The sequence below is a fragment of the Epinephelus fuscoguttatus genome, linkage group LG8 (assembly GCF_011397635.1).
Source record: "Epinephelus fuscoguttatus linkage group LG8, E.fuscoguttatus.final_Chr_v1".
NCBI classification, from domain to species: domain Eukaryota; kingdom Metazoa; phylum Chordata; class Actinopteri; order Perciformes; family Serranidae; genus Epinephelus; species Epinephelus fuscoguttatus.
In genome coordinates this window covers 6,580,909-6,603,228 of record NC_064759.1, presented here as the reverse complement: position 1 = coordinate 6,603,228, position 22,320 = coordinate 6,580,909, and the positions used below count along the sequence as shown (strand labels likewise).

At 40.0% G+C, this 22,320-nt stretch overlaps 1 long non-coding RNA gene across 3 annotated transcripts; it reads left to right on the top strand.

Moving 5' to 3' along the window:
- Nucleotides 1-1,773: 1,773 nt before the first annotated feature.
- On the top strand, nt 1,774-20,614 carry LOC125892973 (uncharacterized). Of its 3 annotated transcripts, XR_007449816.1 has the most exons (7): nt 1,774-1,837; nt 13,312-13,433; nt 14,348-14,487; nt 14,603-14,770; nt 15,931-16,100; nt 16,218-16,429; nt 20,382-20,614. It is a non-coding gene; the product is annotated as an uncharacterized LOC125892973 (long non-coding RNA). The 3 variants fall into 3 exon arrangements; XR_007449815.1 differs by lacking the exon at nt 20,382-20,614 and having other exon boundaries at nt 16,218-19,313; XR_007449817.1 differs by lacking the exon at nt 20,382-20,614 and having other exon boundaries at nt 1,806-1,841; nt 16,218-19,313.
- Nucleotides 20,615-22,320: the final 1,706 nt, after the last annotated feature.

Genomic DNA, 22,320 nt, shown 5'->3' with positions numbered 1-22,320 from the left:
GGGGAGCCGGCGGAGGGGATGTTATAAATAGGGTGTAACGTGAGAGGGAGGCTGGGTCACAGACTGCATACGCGCTACTGACCACATACATATGATCACCCTCCAAAAAGCACAGCACAATAAATCTGTACTATTAAAATGGCTGAGCCTCAGGAAAGAGGGCAATTTATTTTGGACTTGGACCTGACCTCCGGTGGCCATCTTTTTTTTTTTTTTCACTGCAGGAAAACAGCCTTAATGCTTGATGGGTGGGGCTGGGGGAGAGGGTATTAGGGGAGGTGTGGGAGTGTGGACAGACGGGGGAGGCGAGGTGTCAGGGGTTAACTCAGCGTGTCACCCTGTGTTTGTCATTTTTGACCCTTTGAAACACTGTTAGTGTTGTGGAAGAAGGACGCTTGTTGCTTCTTATGGTTTCCTTTGCACATTGTTTGTCTGTGATGTTAAAAGCTCCACTCTCTCTCTCTGTCTGACTCTGCGATGCTTTTAAAGGAAAATGACAAGTTTTATCCGAAATAAAAATCAGAAACTAAAAAGCATTCATTGCAGTGCAAAGTGATCCAGTCTGAATTAAGGGTTAACATTTTACCATCCAAGTGAGTTAACTACTACTCTTAGAAACAACCATTTTAATTTAGTGCAACCAATCATTTTATAGGAGTGTTTTTTTAAATGATTTTAATCTCATTTTGAAATGAAACACCTCACGTCGTCAAATGCACAGACACAGGTTTGACCTTTGGTATGAGGTCATGAAGTTGAAACAGTGTCCCAAACACCAAATTTATTTGCTTTAGAATTACAATAAATTACTGCAGCAGTGCACAAAACACAGTTTTCTTTAATGGAACAAAACCATTGATAAGTTTTACCATTATTTCAAATAAGTGCCGGAAACTGCGTCTCGCAGCGTCGGGATTGACCAGGAATAAATCCTCCTGGGAATGGTTTATGAGTGAAGATGAAATATTTCAACCACCTACAACCTACATCAGACACTTGTATCACACATTGTCAGCCATCACATCCGTGCCTCACTAAATCATCTGAGCCATAAAAGTGTCACCTTCCAGAAGAGAAGTAGGAATAAAAGCGGGTAAACAGCCGGGAGTGAAAGAAGAAAGTCCTCTTTGCTTCGGCTTCTCTTAATCCTTAATGTTGTTATTATATATAATTTAATGAGCTCAAGTAAAACCAAAACTGATTTATTTGAGCTCAAACTCATTTATATAACTTACGATACAAAGATGGGACTTAAAATGTGAGAAATAATCCTGGTCTGTTGGAAAAAAGTGGAGAAATTATGATTATTTTATCATAAATATCAGGCTTTAGTGTTTGTAATTAAAATAATTCAGTTCTTTTATTTATGCAAATGACATAATTAAGATATTGTGAGTAAATGTTTCATATATTGTGATAAAGATTAAAGATAAATAATCACCTCACACATTTTCTTCCTTCAAATACTGTATAGTATATATGGCACATATTTAAAGTGCACATAGCTCAGATTAAAGACAAATGAAACATAAAACAAATTATAGATTTATAGGTGTTGCAGAGTTTTCGTGGCCCGGGCAGGTTTTTCACAGATGGACAGTCACAATAACTCCACACTCGGGGGATCCGGTTGGACGACACAGGCTGTGCCACAGGCGCTGTGGGCCGCCTGAGAAAGGAAATTAATTCCTCTTTGAGAGAAAATTACTTTAACAGATATCATGGCGGAGGCAGGCTGTAACTTTGCCGCCCCCCCCCCTCCAACCCCCAAAACCCCCAGTCCCTCCAAAGCCTCCGAAGGCAGCAGAGGCAGCGCAGCAGAGGAAAGCCACCTTAGGTGAGTGAGTGTCAAACTCTTCTACTGTTTACCTTACAAATTAAGGCTATTAGCAGGTTAGCCCGGGCAATATATTTGCTCAGGGCTGCGAGCAGGTATTAATGCACACGTGTTTCCAATCCTGTCGCAGCAGTGATGGCCTGTGGGGTGTTTGCAGTCAGTCCTAGTCTTCGCCCCTCGTGGGCTATATGAGGCAAAATATCCCTGTGTGAATAAGTGTGTGTGTTTTTGTGGCTTAGACTTATATATCAGGCCAATACTGGACTTTTATTGTGAAAATACTTTGTGTCACACATAACATCCATCAATTAAATGTTTTTTACACATTTAATTTGCTATTTTTTGTCATTCCTGTCTACCTTTGAGTGCCCTCTTAGCTCCTAAAAGAGCTGCTAACCCCAAAATAAATGTCATTGGTTTGGATTCAGAGAAGAGATTCAGTGTGTCATGATGGTGTGAGTGCTGTTTAAGAGGCTTTTCCTGTCTGAAATGAATAAAATCCATTCAGAAACTTTAAAAAAAAAAAAGCTCTCAGTTGAAGATACTGTGAATATTTTGGCACAAACTGCCAGTGACATCATTCTTAAGCTACCTGCACCGGCCTCCAAAAGCACATATTTGTCAGAGTTTTTATGTGATGGCATGTCAAATGAAAAAGAATAAAAAGAGGTGAAGAGGTCACAGCGGCGAGTAGGTGTAAGTCATAAAAAAAAGAGGAGTGAGTGTAGAGGAGAGGAGGGAGGCCGCCAGTGTCTGTGTGTTTCTGATGGCGAGGTCGAGGGCGGTGTGTTTTCACCGCAGTAGACAGAAACTGAAGGTACATGTAGACCTGCTGCTCAGCCTGTGGCTGTCAGTCACACAGGCAGGAAGGATTACAGCAAACACAGCTCAGTGCCACCGTCACCAAAACAAACATGCAACCGCCACTTTGGTCCATTTCTCACATGAAGTTCAAGCGCACACACTCATTTGCTGCATGCTTCAGGTTCAGTTTTCTTTAGATAATAACCAACCTTCACTCCTGGATTTAGTGTTTTTGCAGAGATGTAATGCTCCTACAGCAGCAATAGATTTTCGCAGAGCTTAATCTAAGGATAGGATCATCAATAAAGTAGCGCGGCCATGATATGAATGTGTCACAGGAGTCTTTTAAAGCTCAACACTTTACTTAAAGGCCCAGTTTTTGCATTTATAAGCAGAATATAAACATTTAGTAAAGCATTTATAATGTATTTGTCAACAACTATAACTCTTCCTGGGGGCACCTTTAAGACGAGGCTGGTGCATCAACACATAATTAATGACGATATAGTAAAACACAGTTCAGCTGCAATAATATGAATCATATATTTAGATTGTCAACAAATACTGAACATTAATAAACACAAATGTCCTTCTATTACAATTACATTATAATGTGCTACAAACAATATAGTGTACGCTTATTAAATGTTTACATACTGTTTATAAATGCTTAATATGGAGGGTTAAAGCAAAGTGTGACCCAAAGAGACAAGAACCAGTGAATTTACATTTAAAACTGACTATTAGTTAAACAATTAGTAACAATTAAAGTAACAATTAGTTTAAAAAAAATCATTAATGGAGTCTTTAAAAGCTCCTAAAACATGAAACAAACAGTAACACTTCACTTTAACCTCCAGTATTCTGCTTTTATAAGCAGAATATAAACATTTAATAAATTAATTATGATGTATTTGTCAACAAACTGTCACTCCTCTTGTGGGCACCCATAAGTCGAGGCTAATGACGATATAGTAAAACATAGTTCAGCTGTAATAATGTAAATCATATCTTAAAATTGTCAACAAATACTGAACAGACCATACACTGTACACCTATTAAATGTTAATATACTGTTTATAAATGCTTTTTATGGAGGGTTAAAGTAAAGTGTGATCCAAAGAGACACTTTACTAATAATAAGCAGAATATAAACATTTAATAAATGGTTTATAACATACTGGAATGTGTGTGAGCACGTTTAAGTGTTTATTATTGCAGTTGTCAACAACTAGAACTCCAACTGAATAGATATTTAATGATAATGTCATAAAATACAGACATAATAACATGAAATTATCAACATGGGGCAAGTTATTATTGACAAATACTGTTCATTACTAAACACTTCTCAGTAGTCTTATGTTATAACCACATTATAGTGTGTTATAAACCATATATTAAATGTTTATATACTGTTTATAAATGCTAAAACTGTGACCCAAAGAGACATAAACCAGTGATTTAACATTTAAAACTGACTTTAATTAGTCAATGGAGGCGTTAATATTTCCACTGAGTCTTTAAAAACATGAAATAAACAGTATCACTTTACTTTAAGCTCCAATATTCTGCGTTAATAAGCAGAATATAAACATGTAATAAATGGTTTATTACATACTGCACATAAATAAACAATTTTCAATGCCCTGATGTTACAACTACATTACAGTGTGTTACAAACCATATATTACATGTTTATATATTGTTTATAAATGCTTGTTATGGTGGTTAGAGTAAAATTGGACCCAATAACACTGGTTATTAATTAAATGCAATTTTAAAAATAAAATCTTGTCACTGGCTCACATTTTATCACATGCTGTAATGTGCCTCTGGAGGCCTTTAAAGTTCCTTAAATACGAAACAAACAGTAAAACTTCACTTTAAGCTCCAATATTTTGCATTAATAAGCAGAATATAAACATTTAACAGTTTATAACACAGAAGAATGTTTATGAGCAGATAGAAGTGTTTATTAATGTCAGCAACTAGAACTTAATAAGCTCAATGATCTTATGTTACAACTACATTATAGTATATTTTAAACCATATCTTAGATGTTTCTATACTGTTTATAAACGCTAAATATGCATGGTTGAAGGGTGTGACCCAGTGACAAGATTTTACATTTAAAAACCTGATTGTAATTAGTCAATGGAGACATTAATGTGTCTCTGGGGTCTTTAAAAGCTCCTAAAACATGAAACAAACAGTAACACTTTACTTAAAGCTCCAATAATTTGCATTAATAAGCAGATTATAAACATTTAATAAATGGTTTATAACACATTAGAATGCATGTGAGCAGATATAAATGTTTATTAATGCATTCATCAACAACCAGAACTCCAGAGGAGGCTGGTGTATAAACAGATAATGTAGTAAAACATGGTCATAATAATTTGAATTATGTCTTAATGGGAGAGATTATCATTGTTGACTAATAAAAACTTTTAAACGACCTTTTGTCACAATTACATTAGTGTGTTAATATAGTAACTATGTCTATGACACCCACGTCAATAATGCATTATAGCAGCTTATAGTGCTGTATAATTACAGTTATAAGCACTCCTAACTATTCATAATGCTTTATAACAATAAATGTAAAGCATTTTATAATAACTTACAAGATCAAGTATCATAATACTTAATAATTACCGGTCACTCACTGAGATTTGCTTGCAAGGATCATAGTGCATTATGTATTTTCATAGCTGAAATCATTTTATAATGCATTATAATGTGATTATAAGTTTCACTGTGGCGTCACTGGGTGCAACTTTTCTTTTTGCGATTTGGGGATCCTCCTCCAGAAAACTTTAAGCATCAAACACCAAATTTCCTGCATATTTGGGAATTTTCATGCACAAATTTGTCCTTACTCTGCAACAATTTATAGTTTAAATGTCTTTAACTTTGTCAAAAATAAAAGTCCTCTACTGCTTTCATGTTTTATTGACAGGGTGGACAAATATGCACGTTCTAAGTATTGAGGGGAACGTGTCCTCACTGAAATCTACACCTGTGCTGCTTTAAGTGCAGTGAAAAAAATTGTGACATACAAGCAGATATGATGCATTACAAGCTGGTTAAAAGTCAGTGTAGGTTTTCACTGTTTGCTTTAAGTAGAGAGGATACTTTTTTATCATATCTGTGCAAGAACAACACAAATTGTAAATTTTATTTATTTGTTTAAGGGGTCATACTGTAACATGAGAATTATAACACACTATGATCCTTGCAAAAACATGTCTGTGAGTAACCAGCAATTATAAAGTATTATGATACTTGACTTTAGACGTAATTGTAAAAACATTATAATGTGTAATGATTATCATCATAAAGCATTATGGATAACTAGGAGTGCTTAAAACTATAATTATACAGCGCTATAAGCAGATTGTAACGCATTTTAAATACGTTAATAATGCATCACACACATGGGCGTCATAGATAGTTTTACCAGATGTTTATACACGGCTTACAAATGCTAAATATGGAACGCTGAAGTAAAGTGCGACTGTTAAAACATGAAGCAGAGACTTTACATTTCAAACCCTGCATCTGATAAATGAAGAGAAACATAACTGATGATTAGAATCACGAAACAAATAATTTTAATTCCAACAGCATCTGAGACAGACTGTATGATAACGTTTCTCACTGCTCTCACTTCCCTGAATTTAACAGCCCCCGATGTGTTATAGACTTTATAGCAGCGAGGCTTTGATGTAGCTCTCGGCCTCAGACGCTAATATGAGCGTTTAAAAAGACCCAGTGTGTGTGTGATCATTATTAGACATTTTCCTCCTTCCTCCTTTTTAATTCTCTCTTCGCTAATATGGAAACATTGCAGAGCGTATAACACTCAGCGAGCCTCTCTCATGATATATAACGCGTGCAGCCAAGACCAGTAGTAGGCTCAGAATTAGAAACCCAATATATCCTAAATTAGAAGGTCGGCATTATAACAAAATATCCTGGTAAGTGAACAGAGAGCTGCAGTAATAAGGCCTGCACAAAAACATCTAAGAGCAGAGATTTCTTTTGTCACAAGTTTGATTTTAATGGAATTTTTGACTCTTTTCAGGTGAAATATTCCCACTTTTTTTTTTTTTTTTTTAAAAACTGAACCCTGCCCTTATAAAATGATTTTTAATTAAACAGGATATCATCTAAAAAGTAGAGAATGTGTTTGAGGACAAAGATGCTTTTACTGAGGTAGAAATAATTTTACCAACAAAGTTTCATTAACAGGAAACATTTGAACTTTTCTAGATTCTTTAACATTTAAATTAAACACATTTATTTAAATTGGGATTCTTAGTAATGTGACTATAGCAGAATATCTGAGCACCTCAGAGATAAATAACATGTTCCCTTGGTTTGATCCTGCAGCTAATCACAGTGACAGTGCTGCAGTGTTGAGATGAACATCTGCGGGCGGCGAGGAAACTGTCGTCGCTGCCCGTTTCCTTTCAGAGTTTCAGCTGCAGATTTACAGCAGTTGTCAGGGATATTGTCCGTGCGGAGGACAGAGTGGGATGTCAGTGATATATGACGAGGTGGGACAGTAAATGTTGTCTCCGTTTACAGCTCGATTACATGAAGAGAACAGCAGCCTGCTCGGGCAGTGACAGCACGAAAGCATAAAGGAAAATTGTTGACAGCTTTGAATGCATTTGTTATTTTTAAAACTCACTTCACACAGCCTGACATGGACAAAACCATATGTGTGTTTACTCCTCTGCAATTTGCATGACACTCAGCTATTTGCTGTTTGCACAAGAGTGAAAAAAGTTGTTTAAATAGCAGTATGAGTTTTTCTTCTTTGAACTGTGGCTTACTTTTAAACACAGTTAAACACTGTTAAAACATAGTCTGTTAAATTGAAAATAAGAGTCTTATTAAATCACACTTTTCTTATTTAAGAGCTGCCATATTTACTTACTCATTTTGGAGTATTACTGCTGTTATAGGAAAGCTTGCAGCACCAATATTTGTAATTTGCCGTGTGAATTTAAGGATTATCTTGCTGCTTTAGATAAAGATAAACAGATGACCCTTTTTTAAATATGATATTCAACCCATAAATTCAAACTAACATGGACATCAAGTCAAAAACAAACAGATTTTCTCGACATTTCAGAGCTATAACAGCTCTCATCCGACACTGGTGATATCTTTGTGTCTCTAATAGAGCCATTTAGCACATTGAGCGAGCCGTGCAGCTCTTAGGTGGCCATTTTCTGTGTCTGTAATGGCCGCGGACAGCCGGGGTGAGATCATCATCTATAATGGGGGGCGGTTGGAGCTGCCTGGTGTGATGGTTCCCCTCCGCCTCCAGCTTGAAGGCATTGGAGCCTGAGTAGACGTGTGTTGATGCTTTGCAGGGCCTCGCACCGAGTCAGACCGCACCTCAAACAGCCCGGGGTCGCCCGCACTAAAACCTCCATTTAGATCTGGACCGGGTACAACCGCTTAAAAAACCCAAAGCGGCACCGGCTCCAGCCAGCCACAGTGCTAAGCCCGTTTCCTCCCAGACTAAATTTGTAAATGCCCTCCTTCACTTCGCCCCCTTCACACTCCTCGCCATCTTCAAGCGAGAGGGAATGGGTGCCAGGCGGGGAACGACTCCAGACTTCTCAATTTGTGAACGGCACCATTAGTGAGTTTTATTTGCTTGATTGGATCGCCCGCCCACCGACCATCCACCCTGCACGTTAAACTTCCTGCTCCACAACACTGCACGTCCAATAGCTGTGGAGGAGCCCTGGCCATATTGCTTCACTCTGATGGTCCAGCTTTAACATGCTGTTCCAATAAGGCGAATCATTCAGAAGAGTGAAGTCAACCTTTTATGATTTTACGGCTTCCTTCTCTCTTTAGGTTCCTGGGAGTTTCTGGATGATTCCCAGAGCATTTATTCCACTGGGTTACTGTACAGGGGACCGGCCTGCTTTCTGACTAATGTTAAGTCAATGTGTTGGGGCTGGTGAATCTCATTAACACTTAATTCAGACTCAGCACCATCAGTTTGATTTCTTCTAGGTGTCGTCATGGAGTCACACCACAGCGGGTCAGTGATAGAGGTTGATCTGCAGCCTCGTCTCATAGAGGATATGTGTGTATGCAGCCGATACCTTTAACATCACCTGAACTACATTTTCTGTCAACATGATGAGGAGATGTTGTTAATTAAAGGGACACTTCAACCCAAAATCAAAACTATATATTATTCCTCCTACATGCAGTGCTGTTTATCAGTCTAGATTGTTTGGATGTGAGTTGCAGAGTGTTGGAGATATCAGCCGTAGAGATGTCTGCCTTCTCTCCAGTATAATAGAACAAGATGGCCCCTCAGCTTGTGGTGCTCAAAGCCCAAAAATACATTTAAAAAACTCAGCAGCAATGTCTCTTTCCAGAAATCATGACTCAGTTACTCAAGATAATCCACAGACTCTTGCAGTTTCATGTAGGAACTATTTTCTCCTTACCAAACTGCACCCGCCAAATGAATCACCACACATAACAACACCCTCATACAAGGGTATCTTATGAAATAGCACATACAATGCTTCGTATGACATCCAGTGAATTAGCACCCCACAAATGATGTCGTCATATTACAGAGTTAAGGTTACATACTTAATGTGAAGTTACATAAGTTAAAAAGAAAAGTGGTGATGACGTACCTTAAAATAACTCAGAGTTCACTTTGTTTCACATGAGACACAAACACTGGTCCAACACATTCTCACTCTGACCTTTTCACAAATCGACGTTCAGTCATGGACCACATCCAAATACAGCGTGAAAGGTATCCTCTTCAGTGTCTGACACTGTGAGTCACTGCCCAAGTGCCAGATTTTGACAACTTCAGAGTGAGACTGGACTCCTGGGAAAAGTCCTGCGCTTGTTTGATCCATCCACTACCCCTTCCTGCCTCCTTATGTGGACTTTCACTGTTTATACTACTTTCTTGTGCACTCCCATCAGCTCATTAGTTGAATTTTGTTGCATTACTTATGTATTTGAATTTATTTAGATGTTTATTATACAGGGAGAGTGCACAATTAAAAGCAATTGCATCAGAGTAAGCTAGCAGCTAATTTACATCTTATGTCCCTGGGCAGGTAAACAAAAAAACAAACACACTGAACAGATAGTTGGCTTCACTACACAAAAAATAAAATACCATGACTGTAAATATTTCACTGCATAAAACAACACATTACTTAAAAGTCCATCAGTGTAAAATCACTATGACTGACGGTATACACATCAATCATTGTACGTGAAACTTTTTGGCGATTTTAGTCAAACCTTGAACCTGATTTAAAAACATACTTTTTGTAGATATTTGTATGAGCAGTGCATGAGAACAGCCTGCGCAGAAGGAATCGTGCATCTACTGCTAGCTCAGCCGAGGAAGACACCATTAATATTTACACCGCGTGCTGTCACGAGCACGAGCCTCTTATTCATGAGTAGATGCACACTTCCTTCCGCACGGTGATACAGTTGATGGGTGTAGTTTGATAGAAAGAAAATAGTTCCTACATGAAGCTGCTCACAACAAGGTCTGTGAATTATCTTGAGTAACCAGGTCATGTTGAGTTTTTCAAATGTATTTTTTGGCGCTTTGAGCACCACAAGCTGAGTGCCATCTAATTCTATTATATTGGAGGGAAGGCAGACATCTCTACGGCTGATATCTACAACACTCTGCAACTCACATCCAAACAATCTAGACTGATAAACAGCACTGCATGAAGGAGGAATAATATGTAGTTTTGATTTTGGGTTGAAGTGTCCATTTAACATATCTGCCAAGTCTCTTAAATGTAGATATTGAACGTGTCAGTAAAATGTTATTTGTCAATGTATTTCATTTATTTTCTGGACAAAATATTTGATCTTATACAACAATATCCGCTTGTAATGGCTACAACATTATTAAACTGTTTTTATAGTTACATTTAGGTACTGGCAGCATTTTACTGTGGTCGAGTTTAAACCAGAAAAAGTCTACAGTGATGTGAGACACAACGTGTTTATTTAATGGAAGACACAACCTTTTCCGAACCAAAGTGCCTGAACCTAACCACACGCAGGACTCAGGATATGAACCCAGACTGTGGTGTTCTCTTGCATCAATGTAACGCTTCATTCACTAAAAAAAATAAATAAATAACATTGCCTCTAAATATAATCTATCCCAGTGGTTCCAAACTGGTCCAGATTTCTCCTTAGTCATTAGTTCAAGGTCCACAAAGCTTAATATATTAAGCTTCACAGTGTTTCCCACAGGATTTTGGGAAACTATTTGGGGGGGGGGGGGGATTTGTATACAAAATGTACAGAAAGGTAAAATCATTCAGTTTTGAAAAAGTATTGCAATTTAATTTTGTCTTTAATGTTATTAAATCTTACCATTACGCGTGCCAAACGGTGCCAATCCCCTTTGATCTGACATCACATGTGACGGGACAGTCGATATAGAGATACATTTATGTGCTGATTGCAGATAGTTACAGTGAATAGTGTTTTTTTGGGTATTTATTGCATCGTTAATGTGCCTGATATTCTGGAAACCTGCCTGTGAGGTTTTGGTGACGTGTGCGCACTGTCCACCGGTCAGCCAAACTTTGGCTTACACCGGCTGCGCTCCCCCTGCGCTGACAGTAGACCTGGTTTCAGATGGCGAGCTTTTAGCGCACCTTCGGCGAAGCCTTTTGGCACGAAACTGCGCCAAGCTGGATCTGTCGACACCTCCCCTTGCTGCGCCACCACACCCATCTCAGCGCACCTCGGTCTGCCAAACTACCAAACTGAGCGCGCCTCGGGTTGCGCTGCTCGAAACTAGCTCTGCGCGGGGTTCGCCACCATTGTGCCACCCTGCGCTGCACCGGGAAGCTAGAGCCCTTTGACTTATTTCCACCCAGCCGACAGTGGGACTTATATTCATTGTGTCGACAGTGGCTTGGAAAACCGCCCATAACCGTGTCACACGGGGAAGAGGGAAGAGGGAAGGCGGCTGGAGTTCCTCCAACATTTGTGGTTAGATTATCATATTTTTTATTGACAAAAATATAGGCTGCTTCAGCTGATTTTTTTTTTATGCGCACATGTGCCCCTAACTATTTTTTACAGTTCACACACACCTATTTTTAGTCGAGTGAAACGCTCGCACTGTCGAGCGCTGGATCTGACAGCCTGAGCACATCGGCACAAAACGCTACGGCGTTCGAGATGTTATTTATATCATGAGAAGTCAATACTTTCGGCAGCCTAAATCTTTTATTTAGAAACTATGGCGGGTCAAATTAAACTATGGCGGACCGCCATAGTTTCGTTAATTAATGGGAAACACTGCTTCATACTTGTGTTTGGTCATGTTGTCCAGCTAGTTTGCTGTCTCTTTTGTAGCTGTCCATTAGTCACTCACTCTACAGCAGGAAACGGCACTTCAAAATAAAAGCTCTGTGCTGGAAATTCACTGTACTTACTGCAACCCAATTTTGGGCCCCACACTCCCACAGTTCACCTCCACAGGTGCTTTCACTTGTTTCACCTGACTGAGACCTTTAAAGACCACGTGGGCGTGAATGTGCTCACTCTCCTGTTGGCTTTGTTGCACCTGTTGGGGACAAATGACACCTCACCCGGCCTTCATTTGACTTCAGCCTGACCAGGTGTCTAATCAGAGAAACTGAAAACACCTGTGCATGTGTGCAGGGCATTTCATTTAACTCTATCAAATATCAGCCAGACAGTGTCGTCTTTTTCTGGTGGATGTTTGTCTGTGACCACAGCTGGTATTAGTGGAGGGTTTTTTTTTTCGTACCTGGGTTTCTTTCTTCTCATGGACAGTTTTTGTTTTACTATTTTCTGTGCAAATGAAGTATAATAACCACACCTACTACTACTACTACTCCTACCACTAATGACAGTTATACTAACAAAGCAATATGAATGCTCCCTTGTGGAGTATTAGCTGAATACAATGCAAACAAACAAACAAACAAAAACACAGACACAAAAGTTAAAGTATTAGAGAGTAAATATGCTGTAACAGAACTGATGTGTTGAGGATTAAAAAATGTCTCAGCTGCATTGATCCACAGTATCAAGCCTCTCTGATGTCAGATAAGGACATTTAAAGACCTTATTTTCAGCCAAGGCAAACATGACTCCACAAACTTTCTCTCCAAAACATGAATTATAGCATGTTAAATGAGGCGAGGCTGCAGCTGATTATTGTTATTATCATAACTAAACTGGAGTAATTGTGGACAACCGACATTTTAGAGCTATTGGTTTGTTGCCGGCTTACATGCTGTCCTGTTGTGGGTGGGCTCGTATATTTCGTCCTTTGCTTTCTTCCCTTGTGTTTTATTTTGTTGTTTTCTGGATCATTTTGTTGATTGGTGGCCACTGAGGCATGTTTGTGATGAACGACTGTGGAAATAAAACGTGCCACGCTGCTGAAAAAACCCTTTTCATCATCACAAACACAACCTCACTGGGAAAAACTTTGATGGAAATTGGCCAATCTGATTGCACAATCCATCAGTGACTTCAGTCTGAATGTATTGCTTCTTCACCCAGGTGTTTACTGTGAAACCAGCTGTGTATTATAACTGTAGTGTTTTATGAAGGTGCAGCATCTCTGCAGCTGAAGCTCTCAACTCTGTGACCTGAGGACCTTAAGGTGCTGCTGTCACCCTCTCTGAGGTCACAGGAGCTGCAGTGTGCACCAAGAGAACAGTGACCTCTACTGGTAGGCCATGGAAGAGGTGTGAGAGTGTATGAGTGTGTGTGCGTGCAAGTGTGTGTACAGATACAAGCCAGTGATAATTAATGTTTAACATGCTCGACCTGTGATGTGCTTCTCTTAATGTTTGAACATGTGGATGGAAACAAAAAGTCTTACTTAATTGTCTCAGCTGTGGCACTCTCAGGTCTCAGGTTAAGGGGTTGTTAAATGTTTTATACTCATGCAATATACAAGAGAAGATTATCAACAAGTCTGGCTTTATGACCTTAATTGTTTAAAATGATCTTGAAGCTGCTGTACATAATGTTCAGTTTGCAGTAAGGCATCTGTTGCAGCATTTGCACTGATCTAAAAACAATGTATATATTCAGCAGTGATGGAAGATACTGAAACTGGTGGGCAGTTTACTTTTGGCTTCATTTGGCAAAAATCCCATAGTAAATTTTAAACATATTGTAATTCAAGCGGTCTGGGAGAGCACTGGATTTCTGCACCTCCTCTTGGCTCTGTTTCAGCTTTTAGTCTTTGGCAAATCAGAGGTCATTTCAGAGAGGGCGTTCCTATTGGCTGTCCTATAAATGCAGATGCACGTACACGTCCCTTCGGTGAAACCATGAATCAACGACTGAGAATCCTGCAGAGGAAGTTGCTATTCCTGTATTGGCAACAACTGCCTACACTGTAAAGCAACCCAAAAAGGAAAATAGACTTCAAAAATAGAGTCTAAAAAAATGAGTCTGATCATAAACAAAATAGATAAAACACATGTCAATATCGGTGAAACATTTCAGATAACAGAAAATGATGGTAACAGTTAAGCCTTCTACTAACTGGAGCTAAAGGCTCACGACCGCAGCCTCATGCTCACATTGCTAGCTAGGCCCTCAAATCACAGTGTGTCCTCTGCCTTGCTATAGACCACCTCTCTGGGAGGAGAGCAGGCAGCAGAGACGGACCCCGTGTTGGCAGCTGCCATAACCCGAATCAAGCCGGCGCAAACCAGACAGCCCCGACCCCCTGCTGGATCAGCAAACTTTCTGTTGCTGCAGTTACACAGGTTAGATCCACTGTCACTGGCCACCAGCACTGGGGGTTCATGCTGCCCCAATTCAAGCCGCTACAACCGCCAACCAAAGGTTCGTCTCCTGAGCTGTTGTCCGCTCTCTTCTCAGGAAAGCAGTTCACAGCGGTGAGGAGAAAGGTGGAAGGACAGCGGGGTGGCTAGGACCTAATCCTTGTCTCATTTGTGGTCTGATAAAACAGCGAGACAAAGAGCAGGACAAGGAGGGGCTGAGTAAAAGTGCTGCTCACAACGATGGAATAAGATTAAATAAATCAAGGTATGAGAAACATGGGGTTATTGTATGAAGTGTTTGCATATGCTATGGGCATCTGGTGGGAGGGATTTAGAACAGAGAGGAGAGAGCCGCAGGAGGAGGAGAGTGCCTATTTTTTCTGTCCTAGATTTCTGCCTATCCCAGCTTTACACTACCTCACATACTGCAGAGTAGTATCATTTTTCAGATTTTATAAATTCACATTTAGTTTCTAAAATGTTGGAGTACAAGTATAATGTTGCATAAAATTTAAATATTCATTAATGTAAAAGTACCTCAAAATTGTACTTGAGTATATGCACTTTAATCCCACCACTGAGATGAATGTAAATCTAAAAGTGGAGCTACAGTATGATGGATTAGTTACTGTAATAAATATGTGAAGTCCTGACTGCAGCTACAGATGACTGTGAAGAGCAACAAAAACTTTTTTTCATTGCTTGTTTTTACTTGTTTTACTTTCTGCTCTGATTGTGCTGAAATTCTTCTCTTCCCTCAGTTTACATCCCGGATTGTTTTCTACTGACGGCATGTTTGAAATCCAGAACTGTTTGCTTGACATTTATCTGCCTGCAAATAAATAGCGTGTCTCCCCAGCAGCTCCGGAGTCAAGGGTTATTGCTGCTCGGTGTCAGTCATATTTAGCTCTTGCCCAATAGGAATCCGGCGACCTCTGCATATTTTGCACTCAGCGGGGTCAACGGCTGCGCCTCCGGGGAACCGTTCTGCTCTCCGTCTCCTCTCACGCTGGGAAGTGGAGTTCCCAAGCATTTCCCCCAACTGTGGTCCAGAACAATCCCATGTCGTTGCCCAATCAGGAGACTGGACCTCGTGACGCATGGCTGGGACAATAGGAGGATACAGGGGCATGCTGTATGGGTGCAAATACCCCCCTTTGTCATGACGGCAGGGTTAGATAGGTTCTTTACAGTGTAGTGTCGATATCCTGAGTTTTATGTTGTGACACCTTCAGCCAGCTGTAATAAATGACGATGGAGCTCTGACCCTGATAATATATAAAATGTGTTGCCTGTGGATCAGATCCACGAAACAGTCACGCTATAAACTGACCAGAGCCCAGCGTCTCTGTTGCCTGTGTGTCGTGACATCTGTTGAAATCATAGCCCCGTTTTCAGCAGGACCCTGTCCCGCCCTGTTTGCAGTTGCCGTGGAGACGGGTCAGTGTGCAGGAGGCAGAGCAGGGTTTGGTCCAAGCTCGCTGGGACTGAAGAGGAGGCGGCGGTTTGGAACGGGATGGACCGCATTCAGTTCCAGGGCTTTCCAGAACCTCCCAGGGGCTTCATTAAAACAAAAGGAGGCGGAGGAGGAGGAGGTGGGACTTCCTGTTGGAATGTTGCAGACCAACCGTTACCCCATAGGAACTGCAATTTTTAATGTGGACAGAAGGTCTACAGTCACACTATAGTAATATCATGTGTATCTATTACAGACGTTCTCCATCATGCTGCAGCAGCCTGTCTCGTCTATTCCGAGCAGCTCAAACCTGCTGTCAGAGGGCTGCCAGATTATCCTCTGCTCAAGTCATCTATGACCACTACAGACCTCCACTGGTGACCAGCAGGAACTGCAACAACATCAACTTCACCAAGCCTCACCCATCCTGTCCCATTAGGCTGCACTCACACCAAATCAGGCATTGTGGTGATTATCTGCAGGGCTGTGTGGCGTTGTGGAAGTGTCACTTTAGTGGCCCATTTGGGTGGGGGTGGAGAGAAAAGCCACTCTTCCTGTTTCAGTAACTGAGTGTCTTTAGTGTTTGTCAGCTTAAAAGATCTCTGAAGAATTTCTTTTGATTATAATTACTGTAACATCTTTACAGCCACCAAAGACAAACATGTGTGCACAGGTTAGGTGAGGGCTCTCTTTTGTAGGATACTACACAAAAGCTATTAATATACATGTTATTTATTTTACTTGCTATAAATTTTAACAACAGGAAGAGACCGTTGTTTCCGAGGACTGTGGGCGTAATCGCAGGTTACGTGACTGGCCACTACAAAAGCTGAATCTGTTTCAACTTTTTGCCTCCAACCACTGCGTCTTTTCTGTTTCCCCTCCTGCTCCACCGCCACCACCTAGATGCACTATCCACATTCAAATGAATCAGGGGGAGAGACGTTTTCACTGTGATGCCAAATTTGGTGTTAATGCCTTACAGCCGAAATACAGGCCGCAACTCTTCTCTTCTTAGTTTATAGTGATCGATGTGACCCAGACAGACATGATCACGATCGCAAACAGCTTATTTACGCGTCCAGCAGACACTGAGCGACATTATCATTTATTTTGAGTCACGTTTGCGTCCACCAGATGAATACAAGTCAATATTCACATTTTCTTTTAGCTCTATTTTGATCTCCACCAACTCCACCAACCAAGTGTGCAGTGGGTTTATCAAAGGATTTTAGCTGAAAAGAGTTGCTGCTGGAAACAACACTGATGAGAGTCAAAAACAAAACGGTGAGCTGAAAGGTTCTAAAATGCTCTGTGGAGTTGAGAGGAATAGTGGGTTCTCCAACACATTCTCGTTCCAAGTCGTCACGTTTAGCCGCTTTGTCACCGGCCTTTTTACATCTAGATTTTACACGCTAGGTATCCTCCTGCATCTGCTGTTGACATTCCAGGACGCCACAACCAAAGCGGGGATGTCAACAAAAGCACATTGTGAGGTTCAGAAAAAACATCATGATTTGGCTCTACCTTCATATTCCAGCAAACTCCAGGCTCCTGGGTGAAAGTCCAGGGTTTGCTGAACCCGTCCACCCAACACATTCTCACCCCAACCTGGTCACATATCGACGTTTGGTCATGTCCAGATACAACATGCAAGGTACCCTGGGTGCGTTGGTTGTTGACGCTCTGGGACGCAATGTCAACTTCTGCCATGCATTGTTATCTTTCAAAATACACTTCTGTTTTCACAGGAAATGTACAGTTTGCATAGTCTTTTTCAAAATAAAAGCACTATATCAGTACAATGCAGCGTATCAACGTTTTTTTTCCCTTCAAAAACAAATGCATGTGGTTGAATTTTTGTTCTTTCCCCCTGACGCCGGGAGCCTGTGTTAAACTGTAAAGGCGACTGGCTACATGTCATGCCAACATTAAGGGAGAGCTTTTTTTGTCGGTGTCTGATTGCTGCCCCAGAACCAGATTTTGATGATCCACCACCCCTCCTGCTCACCCACCGGAAATGGGAGTTTCCAGATCGTTATACAATGTCGTCACCGCCAGCTTTTCAACCTGACGCTGTCCAGCAGTGTATCATACCGTCGCAACAGGTGCTGTCTGGCCGACTGGCAACATATCATTACATCTCAAAAAGTTTTGTTTGACCGCGCTACAAACAGCCTATCACACGGCTGCAAGAGATGGCTTTTGGCATCAGGTTTCTGATGCAGAAATCACTGACAAAGCAACTGTGTTTGGTGCCTTCTGAATGAGAATGGGCCGGGCTCTCTTACTGTCAGTTTGATTTTCAGTGTGACAGGTTTATTTTAACTGGTTAAACTGGTGCAGTTAAACATTTGGTGCTCATGGACAGCTAAATACATGCTTTAATGCAGGCGTCTGTGTTTTGATGTCATAGTGATGTCACAGTTGCTATGCACACATTTCTTCTTTTATTTATTTATTTTTTTACAATGTCCAGTTGCAACATTAATTGCTTATTTGTAGCACTATTGAGCATGACAACTGCATAATGAATAACGTGTGGGGGGGATTGGAAATCATCTCCATGCTGCTTTGTTCCAAAACTGAGAATCAGCCAGAAAAGTGAGAGCCAGAAATATCAGCACGGAAAACTAATCCATGAGTCACTGCTGATGATAAACAATCGTATCAACTCTCTTCTTCTGCAGTTATTTTGGAACAGAAAATGTTACTTATACGGCTACACAAAGGCTGAATTCAGCAGCGAGCGCATGAAATGAACCTGTGTTAAGATACAAAGAGTGGAGAGGAGAAGAACACCTGGAATCTGACAGTTGCATCAGTGCAGTTCATCATCCAGCAGGAAACAATAGAGATGTTGTCGGTCTGAAGCAACAGACCCACTCAGGAACCAGTGTGGACGACTGCCACTTGGATCAGAAACTGTTTTCCATAAATCTGAATTATGTTTCCATTTTTAGGTGTTTAAGATGACACTCCTGATAATAATCCTGTGACCGAAGAAATATCCCGGAAAAAATAGAGATGACAGGAAAAGAAATAAGAGAAAAAGAAAGGGAATACTTTCACTGACCAGAGATCATTGCAGGAATATTAACTTTATATTCATGATATTGGATTTTAGCTACAAAACTGTCAGATTACACCACATGTGGAGTCATTCTCTGACTGATTTACTTATTATACACAAATAAGAAACTCAAACTGAACAAGAAATCAGATGTAAAATTATCTTTTTTAAGAAGATTTGCACCTTTGAACAAAGAAAATGACGTTGTTGAACACTTGTTGTGATCTTGGCCTCGTTATCAATGTTCTCCAAGCTGAATAAATAAACTGAGTAAATGAATTCTGTGCATTGAATTTCATTTTGTTGTTTTTACTACTACTATTTGCCAAGTGGACAAACAACAGCTGCAGCTGTTTATTTTTATTGTTCATCAGTTAAAGACCTCTCTGGGTAATTTGTCCAAAATGCTGCTACGTTTTGCAAACTTTAAACACAGAGGAGAGTTACACTCTACATGTTGGTGCACATGACACATAGCCTCGGATATAACAGGGTCTGTGCAGACCAGATTTAATTCTGACACACTGGTAATAAACTGGCATTGAAAATTAAGTGATGCATGTAATAGTTTGTAAGTTTAATATATTATTTTCATTAAATTGTGTATATCTTGGTATAACTACAAAACACCAATATCTCGTAACTGTGAGGCTCATACGTAAGGATTATAGAAGACCGCACTTATCATTTTATTGAGCATGTTTGTCCTCCCACATGTTCTCTGATTTTACAAGAGAGAATAAACATTTCAAAAGGGGATTTCTTTGGACATTTTTTCAGTCCATCCGTTAACATAAACTGCAGCATGCAGACAGCCGGAAATTCACAAACAGCAGGGAAACTTTTCTCGTGGTGTTTTTGTAAATGTATTTATTTAAATAGACTTTATTTTCCCACAGCAGACATTTAGACTCGTACAGTAATAACTAATGATGGCTCAGATCAGTTTGAATGCCCCAGTGATCTGTGACATTGTGATGGTGAGCCTGCAGCACAGTACCAGGACAATCACCTGCAGGCAAAAAAAACACTCTGAGTCAGGTCAGATATACACAAGTAATAAATAGTAAAAGATAAAGTGCACACAAACAGGTTTAAAAAGTATGATAAAATACAAAAATATAATCTCCACCTGCAGGGTATGGGTATTGCACATTTCCAGTTTTTATTGCACATAAACTGAGGTATATGAGTAACTGTAGTTCATCCTTATTTGCTTTGCCATTAGTCTCACTGTGGCAGAAAAAAAGCTGCTGTGTCAGGCTGTGTGCTGAATGTTTGTGCCTGAGGATGGTGTGAGCCGGGTGATGTGTGTCTCTAATGATGCTCTGTGCTTTTTTCTTGCAGCATTGTGTGTAGGTTGTGATCCAGTTCCATAGATGCAAGTTCAGCCTAATGATCCTCTCTGCAGTATTTACAACTCTCTGGAGACCCTTTCCATCATTTACAGGTGTGCTTTTTTTTTCCTCAGAATGTCCTTTGTGGGCAGGAAATACTGAAATTATGAGTTATTATGATCATGAAGCTAAATAAATAAATAAATAAATAAAATCTAGTAAGTGGACTATGAGTTGAGATTATTTTGTCGTTCTTATTCCAAATATACTAAAAAAAAAAAAAAACAGTTAAAATTGTAAAATTAAATCAATAATTTCTTGATATCTCTGGTATTTTTTGTCATTTATAGATATGCAGTGTTGATTGTTGGGTAATATGTATGTTAATGTTATCCAGTGTCAAGGCTCTGATTACTGAGGAGACAATATGTGCACAACAGCGTGCACTGGAGCCCTTCACAACTACCTTACGCCACTACGTGAAATGTCAACGACTTCTTAACGCTGCATGGTGGTGGCACGTAATGTGTTACAATCACTAAAACAATGACGATTGATAGTCAGTTATGATCCTTTATCATGAGGGACGCATACATTTTTTTTTGACATTGCACAATACGTGGTGTAACTAGCAAGACAGTCTGTGTAGGGTGGGAGGGTGAATGGGTCAAACAAACACAGGACTTCAACCCAAGAGGCTGCTGTTTGTGTTGATGTGTTAACCTCCCTACTTTACCTACTTTACGTCACGTTACGACGTACTTACATCCCGTACCAAACCTACCCAAGAATTTTTTCCCTAAACCATACCAAACTCCTGCCATTTTACATGTTAACCATGTTTTAAACTGTGACCTCCCGTTGGCATTGTTTCCGTCATGCTGGCGTGTAATTTTACCCCATAACGTGACACCGCCACATAACGTAGTGTTAAGAGTTTGTGGTCATTTAACATATTTCTGTGAGACCAGGTTGTTATTTACTTCAGTGAAACCGCAAAATATCCCATTTTTATTCTCGTGTTTGTAATATTTGACCAACTTTACAGGAAAACTAAAACAAAAAAAGGTCGTACTTTGTCCCAAGTTTGTTTATTAAATTCAGTGTTTAATATTCATATTTATATCAGGGCTGTCAAAATAACACGTAAACGAAATGAACGCTGATTAATCACATTCCGTGGTGCCCTCTGACCTGGCGCATCACTGAAGGCCACAGTGGCTTTGTCACACGGAGGCAGACGAGATGAAGCTGCCTGGCCCTGTGAATGGAACATTTACATTTAAAAAACACCCAGATGGAGCTGTTGATGGAAGCACTGTTCTCTGCAGTTTTTGCAGTAAGGAATTTCCGTACCATCGGAGAACTTCAAACCTGAAATACCACCTGAACGCAAAGCATTTAGCAACGAACCCAGAGGTCCGAGCTAGCACAGCCTCTAATGCTAGTACTAGCAGCCAGCCTTGTCGAGCCACACTCAACCAGGCGTTCAGACGCAAACTGAGTAAGTCTATCTGTGAGCGACTAACTCCCTTGCAAAATGGACTGCAATGGACTGCAGACCAGTTAAGTGTGAGAGGACAGGGGACAATTGTGTCCAAAATCCAGCAGCTTTATGAAACATCTAGCAAAATTCATTTGAATGGAATTTTTTAAAATACTTTAACAGAAAAAAAACTTATTCAATCAATTTAGATTAATTAATCACAAAGCATGTAATTAATTTGATTATTTTTTTAATTGCTTGACAGCCCTAATTTAAAAATATTAAAGGATCACTATATATTGAACAATATTTTGACATTCATTGCACTTTTTGCTTTTTCATGAGTGCTTTTGGCCTCAAATTGTTCAGTGTGTTAGATCGTTTGGTTTTGATAAATAACTCAGGATTGGATGTTTCCCTTTGTTTGTAGAAGGAGCACGTAAAGAATTATCATTTAATATAT